At 38.3% G+C, this 9,386-nt stretch overlaps 1 pseudogene; it reads right to left on the bottom strand.

Annotated features, from left to right (window-relative positions):
- Nucleotides 1-2,108: 2,108 nt before the first annotated feature.
- On the bottom strand, nt 2,109-8,895 carry LOC121147489 (annotated as a pseudogene).
- Nucleotides 8,896-9,386: the final 491 nt, after the last annotated feature.

The raw sequence follows: 9,386 nt of genomic DNA, 5'->3' as shown, positions 1-9,386 counted from the left end.
CATATGGCAGATTTATTTGCAATTCTCTAAGCACTTTCCACACTGACTTCCATAGTGGTTATACTAGCCTACAGTCCCACTAGCAATGAAAGAGGTTACCTTTCTCTCCACACTCACAGCAGCAGGTGAATGTTCATTTCTTTTGCCCTTTTCTTCACAAGTCTTCAAAGGTTTTTGTTTGTTTGTTTGTTTTGCTCTGTTTTACAGACCCTGGTTTTCTAAAGCTGTTTGTAAATCCTGGATATTAGTTCCATATCATTTCTGTAGTGTGCAAAAATGTTCTCCCATTCTTTCAGCTGCTTCTTCTCGTTGTTAATTGTTTCCTTTGCTGTACAGCAGTTTTTTAGTTTGATGCAGTCCCATTTGTTTATTTTTTTGACTGCTTATGTTTTTATTGTCTTTCCCAAGTAATCTTTCCCCACTCCTATATCTTGGAGAGTGCTTCCTATGTTTTTCTTTAATAGTTCATAGTTTCTGCACGTAGATTTAGGTCATTGAACCATTTAGAGCTGAATATTCTATAATGTGACAGGGGTAGGTCTTGCTTGTTAGTTCTTCAAACTGCTATCCAGTTGTCCCAGTGATATTTGCTGAATAGAAGAGGCATTTTCCCTAGATTGTTTTCAGTTTTCTTGTCAGAGATTAGTTGGCTATATATGCTTGGGTTCCTTTCTGGTGTTTCAATCCTGTTCCTTTGATCTTCTCAGTCTCTGTACCAGTACCAGACTGTTTTGATGACCCCTGCTCTGTAGTATGTCTTGGAGTCTGGAATTGTAGCTCTTGCAACTTTGTTTTCATTCTTCAAGATAGCTGTCTTTTTAAATAGCTTCTAATCACTGGTTTTCCCAAAAAGTCCACACATCATATTCTACTTCTGGAAATGAAAATGGTTTTTATAGCTTGAAAAAATGTCAGTTACATCTTCTAGCAGGTTTCAGAACTGTCTTCATGGTCATGTGAAAGAGGAGTATGAGAGCTATGGGAAAATGCAGGTCTGAAATGTGCTTCAAAAGCTACAACTGTGACAGATGTGTCGTGGCTGTAGGGTTAGGCAAGCTACGACAAGGCAAGGGTTGTGCAGGCAGGCTTGACTGCAAAGGATTTGCCAAATCAAAAGTAAATAAATCTGGGCCCGGCACGGTGGCGCAGTGGTTAAGGTCCTTGCCTTGCACGCCCGGGATCCCATGTGGGCGCCAGTTCTATCCCAGCGGCCCCGCTTCCCTTCCAGCTCCCTGCCTGTGGCCCGGGAAAGCAGTGGAGGACAGCCCAAAGCTTTGGGACCCTGCACCCGTGTGGGAGACCCAGAAGAGGCTCCTGGCTTCGGATCGGCATAGCATCGGCCGTTGCGCTCACTTGGGGAGTGAATCATCGGACGGAAGATCTTCCTCTCTGTATCTCCTCTCTGTATATCCGCCTTTCCAATAAAAAAAAATAATAATAAAAATAAATCTTTTTTAAAAAAAAGTAAATAAATCTGTTCTATGGATCACAAATCTTTTAGGGTGAAATAAGAAAAAAAAATCAATGTCTTTGTTTCAGCTTTATCACAAAAATGGTAGAAAAATCTATTTTGTAAGTGATTGCATTATTTACCTTTAAAACGTCATAATTATCTTATTGACAAATAGATTCAGTGAGTGTTTTCCTAAGCATTGAGGCCTCAATTATCAGTAGCAGCCATTGAAAACAGCAGAAATTCCTCGTAAAACTCACAGTGAAAATCCCTTCATTTTAAATTACTTGGTTTTTAAAAATGTTGGATTGGCACGTAATATATTTTGTAGGGCACAGTACAACATTTCAACACACATATGCACCATGAACCAATATGCCAATCAAACCAATCAGCCAGATTTCTATTTCTTTATTTCTCTTCTGTGTATTTATCTTGCTTAAAACTAAACAGAACAACCAATGTTCCCGTGAGCAGATTCCATGCAGTCAATGAAAGTAAACGGACCACTTGCTTTTTTCCTAACATGGTCTAGAATGATTTCCAAAAGCAGAGGCAGAATTAGTGCTGTGGCTGTGCTTTATCTGCATCATTCCCTTGTGCTGCTGCCATTGTCAACTGTGTCTGAGAGCAAAGGAGAACCAAGGATTCTCCTTTAGACTCCTGGTCCTCTAGTGCCATCTATCGCCGCTTTCATTTCTGACTGTCATGAGCATTAAAAAAAAAAAAGCTGAAAAGTTAATGATGAAGTGAAACATTGTTCATAGAGGCAGCTTGAATTTTATTTCACTTGGTGCAATGTTTAGTATTGCTCTTCTTTTAAATAAGACGAATGAAATAATGGTCGTTCAAAATATAATTTTGAAGTTCCACTGAAGAAGATAAACCAATGTTACTTGGTTTTGTTTCTGAAATTCTTTGCTCTTATGTTTAAATTAACAGGATAACTGGCTCAGTTCACTAATATAGAAGAATCAATGAGTACTTAATAATTCCCAAAACATTAAATCTACCTGATTATCTAGGATATTAATCAGCAAAAAAATGGAAAGCATAGTGTATTGTTTCTCAAACAAAATTGTAATTTTATCTGACATTATCTTAAATTGATTGTTCATATGTTCCACACCTCTCTGTGCAAATCTGCTGGCATGAGCAGTATGCAGAATGAGTAAAGGAAAAAGTGGGAATTAGTAACATGCGATGACTTTGATTTTTGTAGGTGCTAATTCTGTTGAGCAAGAAATCCTACCCACTGTAACTATACATTATTTTCTATTCTAAATTCTAAAAATATTTTTGCTTACAGAGACTTGGAGATCACTGATTCAAGAATCGACAGCCTAGGTTCTAAGGGCAGAATGTAAACATTTCAGCTTCATTTACTAGTCAAATGTTTAAACAAGCCAAGTTTCCCATGAGAAGTGCATGAGTTCAAAGGAAATCCTGTCCACTCTCTAACCTTTGACTCTGCAGCATTTGGATAACTTCTGATGCCCAAACTGGCTGTGGTTGCTAGCTAGTGATATAAAACTGCGAAAAACTTGAAGAATCTATGACAAACAATGATTGAAATAAAAGCTGCCCTTATTTTCTTAATAATTATTCTCTCAGTCTGCACTGTCATCTCTTCATATATCATTGATGTGCTTTATTAAGTGCCAGCAAGGGAAATGAATCCAGGGTTAAAAACTACAGAAAAAGACTGCACCAAAGATACTTAGAAAGTTCATGGAAGTGTATGGATTTCTTTCCTTTCCCCACTAAAATGAGCACCTTATAATTTAATTTTTGCCACAGACTCTCTGAAGCATATTCATGCATAGCAAAACATATGAGTAAATCATCAGTCACAGACAGGGAATATACTTTTAAACTAGTTATTATGGTGTCCACATCCAAGATCAAAGTACTTTGGTTCAATTCCTGGCTCCCGTTCCCGAGTCTTAGTTCTGGACAGTACGGACATTGAAAGCAGTGTGGTGGCTCAGGTAGGTGAGTTCCCACAACCCATATAGAAGTCTAAGATTGTTTTTGGAACTCAGCGCCCTAGACACAAGCCATCACTACTGACATGGACCTCCCGTATTAGAGTTCCAGTTGAAGCCCTAGCTGCACTGCTTTGGATCCAGGTCTCTATTAATGTAGCTGGGAAAGCACTGGGAAGATAGTCCAAGTGCTTCAATCTCTAACACTCATGTGGAATAACAAATCAGGTTGTGAAAGTCTCTCTTCTCTCTGCGTCATCTTACCTTTCAATTAAATGATAGATAAACAAACAAATACATCTTTAAAATTAATCAAAAGTCATTAATCAAAGGCCATTGATTTTTAAAGCTTTAGTTATTTACTTATTTTAAGATTTAATTATTATTAATGCAAAGTCAGATATACAGAGGGGAGGAGAGACAGAAAGATCTTCTGTCTGTTGATTCACTCCCCAAGCGGCCTCAACGAGTTGAGTCCAAGCTAGGAGCCAGGAGCTTCCTCTGGGTCTCCCACATGGGTGCAGGGACCCAAGGTTTTAGGCCATCCTCCACCACTTTCCCAGGCCACAAGCGAGGAACTGAATGGAAAGTGGAGCCACCAGGATTAGAACCGGTGCCCATATGGGATCCCTGGCTCATTCAAGGTGAGGACGTTAGCCTCACTAGGACCAGGCTATCATGCCAAACCATATTTTTTATTAGTAGTAGTAGTAGTAGTAGTATTTTGGAAGGTAGGTTTACAGAGAGAGGAGAGATAGACACAGAGAGAATCTTCCATTCCCTGTTTCACTCCCCAAATGTTCACAACAGTCAGGGCTAGGCTGGTCCAAACCTTGGAGCCAGGAGCTTCTTCTGGGTTCCCAAAGCCATGAGCCATCCTTTACTGCTTTTCCAGAATGCAGATGGAGAACTGAGTAGGAGGTGGAGCAGCTTGGACTTGAGCTGGTGCCAGAATGGGATACTGGCACTTTTGCAGGTGGAGAATTAGATTGCAGTGCAACAGTTCTGCCCTGTTAATACTTCTTTTTTTTTTTTTTAGTTTTATTTATTCTTATTGGAAAGGCCAATATACAGGGACGAGGAAAGACAGAGGGGAAGATGTTCTGTCCAATGGTTCACTCCCCAAGTGACCACAACGGCCGGTACTGCGCCGATCCAAAGCCGGGAGCCAGGGGCTCTTCCAGGTGTCCCACGGGGGTGCTTGGTCCCAAGGCTTTGGACTGTCCTTGACTGCTTTCCCAGGTCACAAGCAGGGAGCTCGATAGGAAGCAGGTCTAACAGGATTAGAACCGGCACCCATATGAGATCCTGGTGCATGGAAGGCGAGGATTTTAACCACTATGCTATCATGCCGGGCTTGATAATACATTTTTGAAGCACCCAGTATAGGCATATGTACATTTGTATTTGTAGGTGTAATATGTGGAAAAGTTCAATAGTATCCTCTTATTTAATCATTCAACTAATTAAAAGTAACTTGAATTATTAGGCTTTTTTCTTCTTCTTTTTTTAAAATTTATTTCTATTGGAAAGACAGATCAGATTTTACAGAGAAAGAAACAAAGAGAAAGATCCTCCATCCTCTGGTTCACTCCCCAAATGGCTGCAATGCCAGGGCTGAGCTGTTCCAAACCAAGGAGCCAGGAGTTTCTTCCAGGTCTCCCATGCGGGTACAGGGTCCCAAGGCTTTGAGCCATCCTCTATTGCTTTCATAGGCCACAAGCAGGGAACTAGATTGGAAGTGAAACCTCCAAGACAGGAACTAGCACCCATATGTGTTCTTGGTGCTTGCAAAGTGAGGACTTAACTGAAGCGACTTCATGCTGGGCCCTAACCTTCCTTTCTTTAACATTCTGCATTTTCTCTCTTTTTTTTCCTTTAAATTAATTGAAAGAACATTCTTGTGCATAACTCACTGCTATAGTCAATTTCCTAACATAGAAATAAAAACCAGTTTTGAAAACCCACCTTTTCATGCTGTGCTTAAAAGAAATATTAATAGGATTAAAATTGTTTAGAAGTAATAGGCATCATCAAATTGTTCTGGCAATGGACAAGAAAGAGCAACGTACATAATTTCACTGAATATCTCCTACTGGGAAAGGAAACTAATTAGACTATAATGAGAAAATTATGCAGCTGGAGGTAGCATTACTTGATAATCAGTTTCATTGTAATGTCAGCAGAGGGCATTCATTTCCTACAAATGTTAGCCACACTTTAACTAGAAAAAGCAAATGAATATTTCTTTAAATATATTAAGCAAGATTCACACCATAAGTATCACTTCTAGTATTTTCCTAAATATTTTAATAACAAACGAGTAATTAGTAGTATTTTATAATATCAACATTTGAAATGTGCTATAATTTTATGCTTTGGTAGTTTCTAAAGACATCAATGCAATGTTTCTTTTTTTGCTTCCCTTTATTTATATAAAAGGGTAAATATCTTGTTATTCATATACATTATTTTAAGAGAATAAGCAATATTCCAAGTTACCCTTCTTCACTCCCTCATTCATATCCTCCTTCCCCTTTTCTTTTATGTTTTCTTTTAATTTTTTTACAATGACATACATCCAATTTATTTTATAATCATAAGCTTAATTCTCCAGCAAATAAAAAATCAGCAAGTGATGAGAAGAAAAATTACTGCTGTCAAGAGTATAGATAAGGACTTTAAGCAAGAATTCATCGTGCCTATAGACTGCATTTGTGTAAGACTATTTTTAAAAAAATATTGCTAACACTTGTCATGACTTCTTACTGAAATAAAGTTAGAAAACTTATAATTTCCATGTATTTGTTTATTTTACCAGCTTATGAGCAGTAAAAGAAAAGTTAATGCTATTTTCCAAAAATAAGTAGCATAATTAAAATTGTAGTTAAATACATGTTTTGGGACATTCTTCGAGGAATACTCACAGGCTCTCTTTTCTATTTCTTTATAAAAGAAACAGTTTTAAAAGAAATAGTTGTAAGTATTTATGAGTTTATAAATATATTTATTTTAAGTATATAAATTATGTCTATACACATGTGATCTGGGCAGTTAATTGATTGTCATTAGCAAAGAAAGACATGTAAATGGCCAACATATACATGAAACATATTCACCATTACCAATCAGCAGGGAAATGTATTTCAAAACTGCGAGATACCATTCCACTCCAGCAAAAATGTTACCAAAGGTAGGAAATGTAGAAACCATCTTACACTGTTGGAAGGGAACATAAATTGGTATAGACATTTGAAGACAATATTGAATTTCCTCAAAAACCTACAAATAGGAATGCATGATTTAACAAAACTGCTTCTTCATAAATATCCAAGAAAAATTAATTTCATCTGCTCAAAGAGTCATCTGCACCCCCATATTTATTGTAGCATTATTCACAATAGCTAGAAAATGGAAATAGCCTTACTTTCCATCATTGATGATTGTGTAAATAAAAAGCAGTCCATATTCACAATGAAATATTACCTAGCCACAGTGGTTGAAATCTTGTCATTGGGACAACATTTAACACAAAGAGAGGTCTTTGTGTTAAATAAAATAAGACAAGCACACAGAGACAATTTCACATGATTGGACTCACACTGGAGTTTTAAAAAACAATTTCATAAAAGTTAAAAACACAGTGTGGTTACCATAGTGAACTGATAGTAAGAGGATGGGATTGGGAAAGATTAATTAATGGGTTCCAGATACCAGAGAGTAGTAATAAGTTCTGGGATTCTGTTCCACAGTAAGATACAGATGGGTAATTTTAATTTGCTGTGTTTTTTGATTTAGGAAACATATGATATGATGTTTGAAATATTTACAGTGCAAAGAAATATTAAATGCATAAAGGTATGTTTATGCTTACTGAATATTGTCTAATATATATATATAGCCAAAAATCATAACATCCCATAAGTATATGATAAAAATAAGCATATAATAAATTATATATAATATAAATATATGTTAAAAATTCATACCCCAGTTTTTAACCTTACAACGTAACTAGTTTTAATAATTTTCCAGGGCTAGTGTTATGGCAAAGCAGTTAAACTCACTGCCTGCAGTGCCTGTATCCCATGTGGGTGCCATTTTGAGTTCCAGCTGTTTCATGGGGAATTTTTTCTAGGTCTCTCATGAATGTCAGAATCAGCTAATGCTGAGGTTCTTTGTGTTAAATATGTGTACACACTCCCCTCTACTTCCAGTCATGCTTAGATTATTTATAACACCTTGTACAATGACATTCGAAGTAAATAGTTGGGACAGTATTTACAAAGAATGACAACAAAACATTCTGTGTGGTGCAAATATTTTTATTTTTGTTTGTTTGTTTATTCTAATCTGAAATAGAACCCACCCATCCATTAACTCCCCCACATGCCTACAAGGGACTTTGATCAGGGCCAATATCGGGAGGTGGGAAGTCACTTCAGTTCTACAACATGGGTGCTAGGAGCCCAATAATTTTAGTTATAATGGCAGCTCCCTGGTATATCAGCAGAAAGCTGGAGTTAGAGCAGAGCCACATATGAAATCCAGCACTATGTATACTTCAAGGACATCCTAACTGGTAGAGAAAACCATCACTCCAGAATTTTTTTTCTCAAAAACAATTAAAAAAAATTATTTACTATTATTGGAAAGGTAGATTTATACAGAGAAAGAGAGACAGAGAGATAGATTTTCCATCTGCTGTTTCACTCCCCAAATGACCTTAACGGCCAAAGCTGAACCCATTGGAAGCCAGGATCCAGGAGCTTCTCTTAGGATTCCTACATGGGTACAGCATCCCAAGGTCAGATTGCCCTGTGATTTTCCAGGCCATTAGCAGGAGCTGGATGGGAAATAGAGCAGCGGGGACATGAACCAGAGCCCAGGCATAATGCCAGCACATACAGGCAGAGGATTAGTCCTTTCAGCCATCATGCTGGCCCCTTTGAAATATTTTCTCCTTTTCCTCCTCCTCCTCCCCCTCCTTCTCTCTCTCTTCCTTCCCCTCCCCTTCCTCCTTCCTACTTGTGTGTGTGTGTGAGCCAAATGTTTACTTGTTCGTTTCTTGCATTTGAAGTATTCTTCCATGACATCTTTGGCTTGAGAGTCTTTGCCATAGGCCTCTTTGCCATAGCCCTTAACGACCATGTCATTGCAGCCAACCACTTTATGGGATTTTTTGTCAGTTTTACAGAGGCCTACCCAGTCCCCAAGTTTCCTGTTGCCACCAACCTTAATGAGGCTCGGCGCACAGGGCCACCACCAATTTGACATGCATGGGCTCATCACAGGTGGATGCCAGCACACGGAGCTGGGCCTGGAGCTTAAGGCTTTGGCGGCTTCTCGGATGCCACGCGTGAGGCCGTCTTGGGTGAGGGAAGTCTTGAGCACCTGTTGTAAAGCAGTGTTCACGTCCATTACACCTCCAGCAGCGAGGCCTTCCTCAGCCATGGCGCTGGGTTACCCGGGAAGCCAAATCTTGAACGCACCAGCCTCGCTTCCTCGTGGCTCGGAGGCGGCGGTAGGAAAGAGGATGTTTGACATATTTTTAACCCACAGTTGTTTGAATCCTGCAAACATAAAGAGCCTATGGTACCCCGATTTAATGTGTGATCTACAGCTTTGTATATTAAACCGATGTTGAAAACATATCCCATCCGTTATTTCCTGGATAATCACTTTACAGAATACCACTTTCTGTTAGATCATTTGTATTTCTGAGGAACCGAGAGTTAGGACTTCATAAACAAATTAAATCTATATATTTAAACCTAATTTAATAACACTATAAAATTATTTCTTTAGTAAAAGAAACGTAATGTGAACTAGTCCATAAAATTTAGGTAGTTGGGACACTATTTGGTGACAAGGGTATCAATCATGAAAATGTAGTATTATGATACTATAAACATTTGTTAGCTATACAAGTCTGGTACAAAAGT

The sequence above is a fragment of the Ochotona curzoniae genome, unplaced genomic scaffold, assembly GCF_017591425.1.
Source record: "Ochotona curzoniae isolate NIBS_2020 unplaced genomic scaffold, NIBS_Ocur_1.0 scaffold_4506, whole genome shotgun sequence".
Classification (NCBI taxonomy): domain Eukaryota; kingdom Metazoa; phylum Chordata; class Mammalia; order Lagomorpha; family Ochotonidae; genus Ochotona; species Ochotona curzoniae.
This window is presented reverse-complemented; position numbering and strand designations above follow the sequence as displayed.